At 37.8% G+C, this 12,079-nt stretch overlaps 1 long non-coding RNA gene across 1 annotated transcript in view; it reads left to right on the plus strand.

The window, feature by feature from the left end:
• Positions 1-12,079, plus strand: part of LOC145537167 (uncharacterized) — a 966,757-nt gene that overhangs the window by 641,438 nt on the left and 313,240 nt on the right. Inside the window, exon 6 of the long non-coding RNA XR_014076245.1 lies at positions 2,558-2,637. This is a non-coding gene — a long non-coding RNA (uncharacterized LOC145537167). The remainder of the gene's footprint in view (positions 1-2,557; positions 2,638-12,079) is intronic.

Below are 12,079 nucleotides of genomic sequence, written 5' to 3' on the forward strand. Positions count from 1 at the left end.
CACATATAGTTGGGGTTCAATAGATAATTTTCTGGACAAATAAGTTAGTGATGGAAAAATTATATTAAATAGCCCAATAAATAAATTGCAAATTATATAAATATATACACACACAACATTGATCACTGAGGAAGGCTTTGTTAGCTCTCCTTGCTATTCTTGGGAACTCTGCACTCAAATGAGTATATCTTTCCATTTCTCCTTTGCCTTTAGCTTCTTTTCTCAGCTATTTGTAAGGCCTCCTCCGACAACCATTTTGCCTTTTTGCATTTCTTTATCTTAGGGATGATCTTGATCACTGCCTCCTGTATAATGTCACGAACCTCCATCCATAGTTCTTCTGGCACTCTGTCTATCAGATCTAATCCCTTGAATAAAGGACAGAAAAAAAAAATGCTATGGACTTAACAGAAGGGGAAGATATTAAGAAAAGGTGGCAAGAATACACAGAAGAACTATACAAAAAATATCTTCATGACCCAGACAACCACAATGGTGTGATCACTCACCTAGAGCCAGACATCCTGGAGTGTGAAGTCAAGTGGGCCTTAGGAAGCACCACTACAAAAGAACATCCCTACAACCATGATCAAAGTGAGTGGAGGTGATGGAATTCCAGTTGATTTGTTTCAAATCCTAAAAGATGACACTGTACAAGTGCTGCACTCAATATGCCAGCAAATTTGGAAAACTCAACAGTGGCCACAGGACTGGAAAAGGTCAGTTTTCATTCCAATCCCAAAGAAAGGCAATGCCAAAGAATGCTCAAACTACTGCACAATTGCACTCATCTCACATGCTAGGAAAGTAATGCTCAACATTCTCCAAGACAGACTTCAAAAGTGTGTGAATCATGAACTTCCAGATGTTCAAGCTGGATTTAGAAAAGGCAGAGAAATCAGAGATCAAATTGCCAACATCCGTTGGATCATTGAAAAAGCAAGAGAGTTCCAGAAAAACATCTACTTCTGCTTTATTGACTATGCCAAGGCCTTTGACTGTGTGGATCACAATAAATTGTGGAAAATTCTGAAAGAGATGGGAATACCAGACCACCTGACCTGCCTCTTGAGAAATCTGTATGCAGGTCAAGAAGCAACAGTTAGAACTGGACATGGAACAACAGACTGGTTCCAAATCGGGAAAGGAATACATCAAGGCTGTATATTGTCACCCTGCTTATATACAGAATACATCATGTGAAATGTCAGCCTGGATGAATCACAAGCTGGAATCAAGATTGCTGGGAGAAATGTCAATAACCTCAGATGACACCACACTTATGGCAGAAAGTGAAGAAAAACTAAAGAACTTCTTGATGAAAGTGAAGGAAGAGAGTGAAAAAGTTGGTTTAAAATTCAACATTCAGAAAACTAAGATCATGGCATCTGATCCCATCATTTCATGGCACTTCACGACTATTTTGGTGGGCCCCAAAATCACTGCAGCCCTGAAATTAAAACACTCTTGCTCCTTGGAAGAAAAGCTATGACCAACCTAGACCACATATTAAAAAGCAAAGACATTACTTTGCCAACAAAGGTCCATCTAGTCAAAGTTATGTTTTTTCCAGTAGTCATGTAAGGATGTGAGAGTTGGACTATAAAGAAAGCTGAGCACCGAAGAATTGATGCTTTTGAACTGTGGTGTTGGAAAAGACTCGAGAGTCCTTGCACTGCAAGGAGATCCAACCAGTCAATTCTAAAGGAAATCAGTCCCAAATATTCATTGGAAAGACTGATTCTGAAGCTGAAACTCCAATACTTTGGCCACCTGATGCAAAGAACTGACTCATTGGAAAAGACCCTGGTGCAGGGAAAGATTGAAGGCAGGAGAAGAAGGGGATGACAGAGGATAAGATGGTTGGATGGCATCACCAACTCGATTGACATGAGTTTGAGTAAGCTCTGGGAGATGGTGATCAACAGGGAAGCCTGGCATGCTGCAGTCCATGGGGTCACAAAGAGTCGGACACAACTGAGCAACTGAACTAAACTGAACACATAATATAATTATCTTTGCCTGTGTAAAAATTAAAATGTGTAAAAGGTCAAATTAATATATAAATGAATTTAATTAAAAAATAATGAGAGATGGCTGAAAATAAGTGAGCTTTTAAAAGTTAATTTTTATTAGATTATAGTTACTTTACAATATTTTGTTAATTACTACTGTTCAGCAAAGTGAACCAGCTATATATGTGTGTGTGTGTGTGTGTGTGTGTGTGTGTGTGTGTGTGTGTGTGTGTGTGTGTGTATGCCCCCTCTTTTTGGATTTCCATCCCATTTAGATCAGCACAGAGCTCTGAGAAGAGTTCCCTGAGCTATACAGTAGGTTCTCATTAGTTACCTATTTTATACATAATATCAATGATGTATATGTGTCAATCCCAATCTCCCAATTCACCCCCCTTCCCCTCTTGATGTCCATATGTTTGTTCTCTACATCTGTGTGTCTATTTCTGTTTTGCAAATAAGATCATGTATACAGTTTTCTAGATTCCTCATGTATGCATTAATATATGATACTTGTTTTTCTAATTTACTTTACTTTGTAGGACAGTCTCTAGGTCCATCCACATCTCTACAAATGACCCAACTTTATTCCTTTTTATGGCTGAGTAATACTCCATTGTGTGTAAGTACCACATTTTCTTTATCCATTCCTCTGTTGATGGACATTTAGGTTTCTTCTATGTCCTGGCTATTGTAAATAGTGCTTCAGTGAACATTGGGTTACATGTGTCTTTTTGAATTATGGTTTCTTCCAAGTACATGCCTGAGAGTAGGTTTGCTGGGTCAAATGGTATTTCTATTTTTAGGTTTTTAAGGAACAGCCATACTGTTCTCAATAGTGGCTGTACCAATTTATACTTGCACCAACAGTGCAAGAGGATTCCCTTTTCTCCACACTCTCGCCAGCATTTATTGCTTGTAAATTCTTTAATGATGGCCATTTTGAAGGGAGTGAGGTAATATGTCATTGTAGGTTTGATTTGCATTTCTCTAATAAATTAGTGATTTTGAGCATTGTTTCATATGTTTGTTGATCATCTGTATGTCCTCTTTGAGAAATGTCTGTTTAGGTCTTCCACCCAGTTTTTGATTGAGTTGTTTGTCTTTTTGTTATTGAGCTGTGTGAGCTGTTTGTATATTTTGGATATTAATCCTTTGTCAGTTGATTTATTAGCAAATATTTTCTCCCATTCTGAATGTTGTCTTTTCATCTTGTTTATGGTTTCCTTTTCTGTGCAAAAGCGTTTCCATTTAATTAAGTCCCATGTGTTAATTTTCATTTTCATTACCCTAGGAGGTGGGTCAACAAATCGTGCTGTGATTTATGTCAAAGAGTGTTCTGCCTATGTTTTTCTCTATGAGTTTTATAGTGTCTAACCTTATATTCAGTTCTTTAATCTGTGAACCTTTTTCTGTATTCCTCAAAAGTGATATTGAAATTCTATGTGCTTGTGTATGTGTGTATGCATATATGCAAGAGAGTACATGTGTACTCTCTCTTGTGTTGGAGAGATAGAGACTTATAATCAAGTCCCTAGGCTAATATAGATATTGTGACAGAGCATTAGGCAGTGTTCTGGATTTGCAAGCAGTTAAAGCAAAAAGCAGGACACAATAGAATATATAGTCTGATCAAAAGATACGTACCCTTTTTTCATAATGAGCAAGCCTTTTCCCTAGTACTGAAAGAACTGTAATAAGGCCTTATACAGGGAATATTGAGCAACATAATTGATAATATTGCCAGTAATTGTCTAGACAAAGTGTATGGTGGTCCTCATTTCACTGTTTAATATGTGAGTATTTGACTAAAGCCAAAGATACAGCATTAAAGCATACTTTATTAAAAATACATAATTTGGAGAGATTTTATTTCAGAGTTATTTCTGTCCATATCTAATAAATAAGAAAGATCTCAAAAGATGAACCAAATATTGTGATTCATCACTGGCCCTCATTAGTCAGTGAATAAAAGCCTTTCTCCTGGACAGTAATTAGGAAATTCCATTGCATATACATCAGACAAAGCACTTTTCCATGTACTAGCCCAACAGACCTCTTAATGACCCTGGGCAAGCATTATTCTCACCACTTTATAAATTTATTTTTAAAAAGATTGCAGTGATGAGATAGGAAGTGTTTCAGTCCCAAGTAATAGACAATAAAGGCCGGGGTTCACATTCTAGACAGACTAGTAGCATTTTCTGAGACTCAGTACACCAGCCTAAAATTTTCAAACTTTTTTTAAGAGTAATCATTCTTAAAATTTTGAAACTCAGTAAATGAATGAAATAACCATTTGGATTAAATACAAATGGGGTGGATCCAAACATCAACTTGTATGACATTCCACCTCACCCCAGTGCTCTTTCAGAGTGGTCCATGAAGTACTTATATCTCTAAGATCCTTGGTGTGCAGTTTGAAAACCACTGGTTTGTTTCAATGAAGGTACAAAGTCTGCCAGAAGGTGCAAAGTCGACCACTTTGCAGATAAGTAAGCACATTTTTTAAAAAGGTTTTTTTTGGGGGGGTCCTAGGTATATTTGCTTTGATTTTTAGTATAAGCTCCTAAAGGATTGAAATCCATGGTCTGTCTACAGATAAGCCTGATGATTCTTGCTTGAAATGTATGAAAATGTATTCAAGAAATAATTTTTCACTAGTGAAATAATATCCTTATCTACCAAATTCTTGGAAACCAAAAGGATGTAGCCATGATAAAAAGGCCATGTGTATTTATACAGATATGTGTGCACACAGACACACACATATTGAGCACAGCTAAAACTTCCTCAGACTCATTACCTATATTATCTGTTTACCTTTATTGAAACTTGGCTATCTTCAGAGGATATTGATCACTAAATTCCTTAAAAACAAAGCTTTATTACCCTTCTCCAGTATTTCAGGACAGGTATCTCCCCTTTCTCTCCATTTGTAATTACTGCTCATGATGCTCCTCTTACACTTTTGTTTAAAAGCAAATGTTTTTTTTGAGGAGCCCCCCACCCTAAGGCATTCTATACGCTCTTTAGATTTCTTCACCATCTCTCTTTCATTCACTGAAGAACTTATCTGGTTTATATTCTTTCTTCACACTCAAACTATTATCATTCATGGCAGTTTTAACAACCACGTAACCAAAAGCTCGCTCTGAATTCTTTGACTTGTCCCCACCACCACTCAGCTGTTCCTCCATTCCTCATCAGCCTGAACCAAGTCCTCATAAACCACACTACCTTCAACATCCAACATGCAAACATTCTGCTCCTTCAACACGACCTTCTTTCTCTTTGAGTTCCTCTCTCTAATACTCACACGGGAGCAGTGATTACCTCCAATCCATTGTTTCTTGATCCACCATTCCTCTTTTCATCCACTTCCTTCATGATAATCTGAATCTCACTAGTCCTGTCTTGAAAATACCCTCTTGTTTCTTTCCCCATTTCACTCCATTGTATTTTCCTTGAAAAATCTATACTCTGTTTAAACCAACTGTTTGCCTTTTTCATACCTGCGTGCCAGTCACTTAATTTTACTGCAAAGAACCACACAATGGCAAATTGTTTTCACCTTCACTTCATTAGCACAAGCCTAAATATATCCTTAGCACTGCCCAGTAACTTGATAGTTTCCTAGTCTCCAAAATAACAAGTTTAACCTTTCTCCTCCCTCTTTAAATCTCTTAATTTAAATCTTTTCTCCTTCCTCTGACCATATGATGTTATCTCACACTTCATGGAGGAAAATGATAAGTATCAAGTGAGCACTTACCACTACCACATTATGAACCTATTTCCTCTTGTCTCCTCTAAGTCTTAGAGAGAGTCTTGCCTCTTACTGAATGACAGGTCCTCTGCATATGTTCTTTGTTTCATCCACTAGAAAATACGCCCCCACAAGGGCAGATATTGTCTAGTCTGTTTTTACCACTGGTATGCCTTATACCTTGTTAAATGATTGATTAATATACATCTATGTATATCATTCATATTTCTATGTATGCGCTTGTGAGAGGGACAAAGATAGAAAAAACTGGTGCATGCATGCTGTATCTCCAGGCTTATGTCAGAAAATTTAACAACCCAAATCCTCTTCCATTGCCCTCTGATATTTTAACTGAATAGCTCTTAAAAGATTATGGCATCCCAAGCTACAATGATACCTTTTCATTTCAGGAAAAGTGCCAGGTCATCAGGTTATCATGGAGAAGAGACAGAGAAATTATCCCTAGTTTTCTATAGAAATCAAAACTGCTGAATATCACATCCCATACAGAGTAAGAATAATAAGCCTATAATGTACTCACTGAGCTCTGAAATTGCATTCATTGGGGGCATTAATTTTCCAGAATTATTTCACTTGGTTCTAACATTAATAAAAGTGCATTACCTGTTTTAATAATTTGGGAGGAAAGATGAATTAGTCTGTCCTAATCTGCACATGGAGTGCATGAGCACTCTGGAGCGTGTAAGTGAATCTCACAATGATTAAGTGCTCCACTTACATGCAATTCGGATAGAAATGAAAATCTGAGGCAACTAGATTCTCTTTAACTGTGAACACTGTACTTTAAGAATATGCTATAATTTTTTTACATCTTGAATTGGAGCAGTTTAGATGGCCCATTCTGTTTCCAGAAACCTACTTGAAGATCTTACTGGAGAACAGAGGTCAATAAAAACCCCCAAAGAAAGTAGATGGTGGTGAATTATAAATACACGGAAGACAGCCAGGTTCTGTGAAACCAAAGCAATAGGCAGGTTTTAAGAAGAAGCAAGGGATGGACCTTGGAAGTCCCCCAAAACCATTGGTTAAAAATGGAGCTGAAATACATAAAAGTCAGCATCAATTTCCATCAGACTAACCTCGCTTACATTTCTCAAAAGTATTTGGTTTGCAAAAGGCTTCCTGTCAGACTGCATCCTGAGTTAACAGAGAGGCTGTAATGATGTCAGGAGAGTAAGTAAGTAAATAGACTCTCATTTGATAATGTAAAAAGGAAGGTAAAATTTTGCTATGAAAATAATTTTAATGGGTAGTTGTTATTGGTTCAGAAATCTAATCTCAGCCTAGTCAGTCATAAAATACCTCCTCAGTCCTCCTAATGAAACTCCAACCATAATTACTTTCTTTTCCTCACACACACAAAATCTCTGTGAATATTGTATTAGATATTCTTAACTGTATTTCTTATTCACTTAAGCTTCATTAGCATCATTAAACTTGAGATGCACTTTCTTTAAGTGAAAGCAAAAGGAAATAGATATTCAAGACAGAAATTTTCTTCTGCCCTGTTATTGTCATTTCTTCTTCATAGTCTCAAAAGTACTTCCATTTATTTTTAAAGTAATGTTTCACAGAGGGAGTCAATATTCTATAATTACCCTAAACTGATTGCAGAACTTCATATGCATATGTCTTTTCCCATTTGGGAAGAAAGTCCATAACTTTCATCAAGTTCTCACAGAGGCCCATGACTTGAAAAAGATTAAAGACCATTACTCTAGAGCATCCTTTAAGACTTTCCAAGACAACATGGTGAAATCAACAACATTTGTCTTTAATATGTGCATGTCCCCTTTGCCCAGCTTTTTTTCAAGTCCACAGTTGTCTTGTGATCTCTGCTAAATTTCCTTTTTAAAAAATGTGTTCTTTAGTCTTGCTTCAGTATGAGGAGTGTGCTACTAGTAATAGCTTAAAAGGTTAATTGTGCTATTGTTAATGGTTATCTGGGTGTTAAATAATTAAACCCCTATATCATATATCAAATGGTAATCCCTTTGAAGGGAACACTTTGTAGGTAGAAACCTAGTGTCTCTACCACGGACAGCAGACTTTTTAAACAGAAGCAAATATTATCAGCCTTATATATGCTCTGTTTTAGGTTCTCATAAGCTATCTTTATCCAATATTCAGTCAGTTCAAAATGTAATATGAATTTCTGAAACAAGGCCACTTGACAGAAGTAAAATAAAATTCAAGAGTACTTTTTGTCCAAGAAGCCTTAATTGTTGAGTTCCACTTTTGTATTTTCTCATCTACTAACCATTTCATACCCTATACTATCTAAGTGAGATACCAACAAAAAAAATAAAATTACTGCTACATGAGCTTTTCCTTTCTGTAAAACGTAGTAACCTGTCTTTTATGTGTATTCATCAAAGACTTATAATGTGAAAAATTATCAAGGTCCGATGAGATAAATAATGTGAATATTTTGTAACCTAGTAATACCACTTCAATATAAAAATTAGGGTAAAGAAGGAATCCTCGGAGTAGAAAATGGCAAGCCACTCCGGTTTTCTTGCCTGGAAAATTCCATGGACAGAAGAGCCTGGCAGGCTGCAGTCCATGAGGTCACAAAGAGTCAGATGTGCCTGAGCAACTGAGCACACACAAAGAAGAAATTGTATATAACAGATGTCACTGGCCCCCATCCAGATTCTCTTTACCATACCAGTCCAACCATCCCATGGCTGCTGTGGTGTTGGCTGCTACCAGCTCATGTATCCTCCTCTCCAGAAGTTTGCCCCATCCAGGAAAGGGTATGCCTCCATTTCACAAGCTGTTTGCTGGTTAATGTCTTACTAATATGGAAATATAAAAGCTCAGGATCCTTGGTTCTGAATGAGAAAACCTTGGTGTTACAGTTGATGCTCCAGAGCTCCCTATGGGATCAGGCTCCCAAAACTTTATCTATGCTTAGCTCTTTCCTCCACCATCTTGCTGCCCTCACACCCTTACAGGTTTCTCCTGGAAACTCTTCTTCAGGAAATCCCTTGCTACAGAATCCTCATCTTAGGCTCTACTTGTAAGGACCTTGACTTAAGATAGAGTAGAAGCAATGTCTTGGGATCTGTTCTTTTATAAGGTACTCTTTTTTATTATAATGGTAGAGTCACCAAACTGTCTAGTTCCAGAAGACCTTAGAATTGATCAACTTTGCCTCTTTCAAATAGGGTAATGAGGCCCCATGAAGTGACTTACACAAAGGCCCCAAGAGAGTTTGGGACCTAACTTAAATACAGATTTTCTGGTTTCCAGTTCTGTGGTTTTCACATAATTATTGCCATTTAGAGTATTGTTCCATTTCTGAACTTATGAACAGAATGACTTTTTATATAGACATAAATAAATGTGTTACATGTTCATTCAGTAAAAGATTATGAAACAAAATCAAACCATTCATATTTGCAATGTTTGGTAACAGTCCTGAAAACTCATCTCATTAATCATTGGTGATATCCTGTTCCTCCCCCTCCTAAGATCTTATTTCATCAGCTTCAGAAATTCTACTTTTTTTTCAAAGAATATGTAAGTATTCTTGGACTGAGTAAGGACTGATTTCCTACATAATGAGAAGATACTCTGTTCTGTAGAAATGCAATTATTATGCAAAGCATGCCTACTTGTGCGCTAGTGTACAACTTTGAGCGTTTATCCTTTTTCTGTTACTCTTCTTAAAATCACTTTTAAGAATCCTAAAATGTTGCCAATGTTGATACCTATTAACATCATATCTGTTTATTACATAAGTGTGTTAGATCATACAAGGGAAAAACAAGGTGCTTGATCTTGCTGGGTACAGATACTGAAGGAAAAGCTTTTTATTTCCTGTGAAGCAATATTTCTGTACTCTCAGTATCCCCTGAATTGGATTTGGGCTGCCTCTTATAATTCTGAGTATTAGAGATGTTCTTAATAAAGCAATCTGTTGTGACAGGTAAATAGTGAAAGGCTAAATTTCTGCTCCTATTCTATAAATGTGGTATGGTTGGGGCCTTAAGGAATCCTAGAGAGTGCTCCTGTTGTTGTGGTTGTTGTTGTTCAGTCACTCAGTCATGTCCAACTCTTTGCAACCCCATGAACTGCAGCACGCCAGGCTTCTCTGTCTTTCACTATCTCCCTGAGTTTGCTCAAACTCATGTCTATCGAGTCGGTGATGCCATCAACCATCTCATCCTCCATTGTCCCCTTCTCCTCCTGCCTTCAATCTTTCCCAGCATCAGGGTCTTTTCCAATGAGTCAGTTCTTCGCATCAGGTGGCCAAAGTATTGGAGCTTCATCTTCTGCATCAGTCCTTCCAATGAACATTCAGGGTTGATTTCTTTTAGGATTGACTGGTTTGATCTCCTTGCTGTCCAAGGGACTCTCAAGAGTCTTCTCCTGAGCAGAGGCAAAATGGCTTTAGAAGCCAACGACCTAGAAAGGCCAACAGACTGAGAAAGCTTGCCAGTAGGGAGAGCTCTTAAAAGTAGGCCTACTTTCTCTCCTAGGGACTATTTCCATGACTTTGTTTTCTTTTCTTTTAAGAGGCATTACAGAACAGTGATTTCCTCTTTCTACGGAGCCATGAGTTTTTTCAGACTATACACCATCTTGTCATTAGAAATGCAAATCATGCACTATGAACTGGAAAGTTCAGGAATCCTATATCTAAATTAGAGTTTCCCCAAAAGTACATTGTGAGACATGATGTGGTTTCAGGGAGTTGATTTGAGAGATAATTGTAATAAGAACATGAAAGAAAGTAGAGAAAGTGAAGCAGAGAAGGGGCAAATCTTCTAAAAGAGTTTTAATGGGCAGGTTATCACCATGGCCAACTGGGGTGTCAAATCACTGAAGACTCTCTGAGGAACCATGTGAAACAGGTTTCTGAATTAATCTCTCAAAGGTTAACAAGTGTGGGTATGTGCGTGTGTGTGCTCAGTCATGTCCGGCTCTTTGCAACCCCATGGACCATAGCCTGTCAGGCATGGGATTTCCCATGCAAGAATAATGGAGTGGGTTGCCATTTTCTCCTCCAAGGAATCTTCCCAACCCAGAAACTGAACCCTCCTCTCTTGCGTCTCCTGCATTGTCAGGCAGATTCTTTACCTCTGAGCCACGTGGGAAGCTCCCTCAAAGGACAAAGTAAGTTCTAAGCTTCCCAGCAAGCAGACTGAGCAAGAGCTCATGGCTCTTGGATAGAGAAACAGTGAGAACAGGCAACTGAAGTGGAAATTGTCAGTACACTGGTAACTGGTCATCAGAACTGCAGGTTCATCTAAAAGTGGGCTGAGGGAGAAGAGGTGGAACATGCACAAAATGTGTATGTGTTGAGAATGCATTGCTATAAACTGTATTTTCTTGAAAAAGAACCCTGGTCAGTCAACATTTCACAAAATTTTGGTCCATCAACTGGTCCAAAATTCACTTTATTTTCTTTAGCACATCCAAAGAAAAATTCTGTGCACATATGTTTATAGGATTTCAGCTTATCACAATTATTCTTATTATATCAGGACAAAAGAAATGCATATTGTTATTTCTTCTTTCCCCTATCCCTGAGTTTTCTGAGGACTGAAGGAGGAGAGATATTCCACGGAGCAGTTTGCTTCTATGAATATAGCCCACTGACAAAACAATTAAGGGATGATGAATTCAGATTGGATTTCATGCCACATTCATTTATTGATGATAATAATACCCTTTGCTTCTTCACTAACTTATCCCATTTGCCCTATGACAGACTTGGAATGTCAAATCAGTTATTACTGAGTTCATTTTACAACTGAAGAAACTTAGTTTCATTAAAAGCATGAGTTGTGCACTTGGAATATGCCAGATAGTAGGTTAGACTTTCTTCCTCAGGATCCTACTGAGAAACCTGGGATTGTTATTGTCCTTCTTTTACTGATAAAAGCCCTAATCAGGGACTGGCAAACTTTTCATGTGGCAGGGAAATCTGGCAGTAAAAACCAATTGCTGGCACTTCAATTCCAGTGCTTATTCCCCTGTAACACTTGCCCTCTCTGAGTTGTCTCCAGGTTCCCCCAACATTCCTCGACAGACATCTGCTCTTCTGCTCTTATATATTACAGCCTCCATAGAACCTGGCATGACACCAAATTTATTCACTGGGTAAATTCCACACAATTATGACACGCTGGAGGTCTTTTTATCTGTGCTAGCTTGACTTTCATTCAGATGTGGATTGATTTGATTAGCAGTTTTATGGGGGCAACACCTATCAGTTGATTTGTGTCTCGTGTGCTCTTCCACCTCCTCCTTCTGCCTT

This window comes from Giraffa tippelskirchi, chromosome X (assembly GCF_054371585.1).
Source record: "Giraffa tippelskirchi isolate mGirTip1 chromosome X, T2T-mGirTip1v1.2.pri, whole genome shotgun sequence".
NCBI lineage: Eukaryota > Metazoa > Chordata > Mammalia > Artiodactyla > Giraffidae > Giraffa > Giraffa tippelskirchi.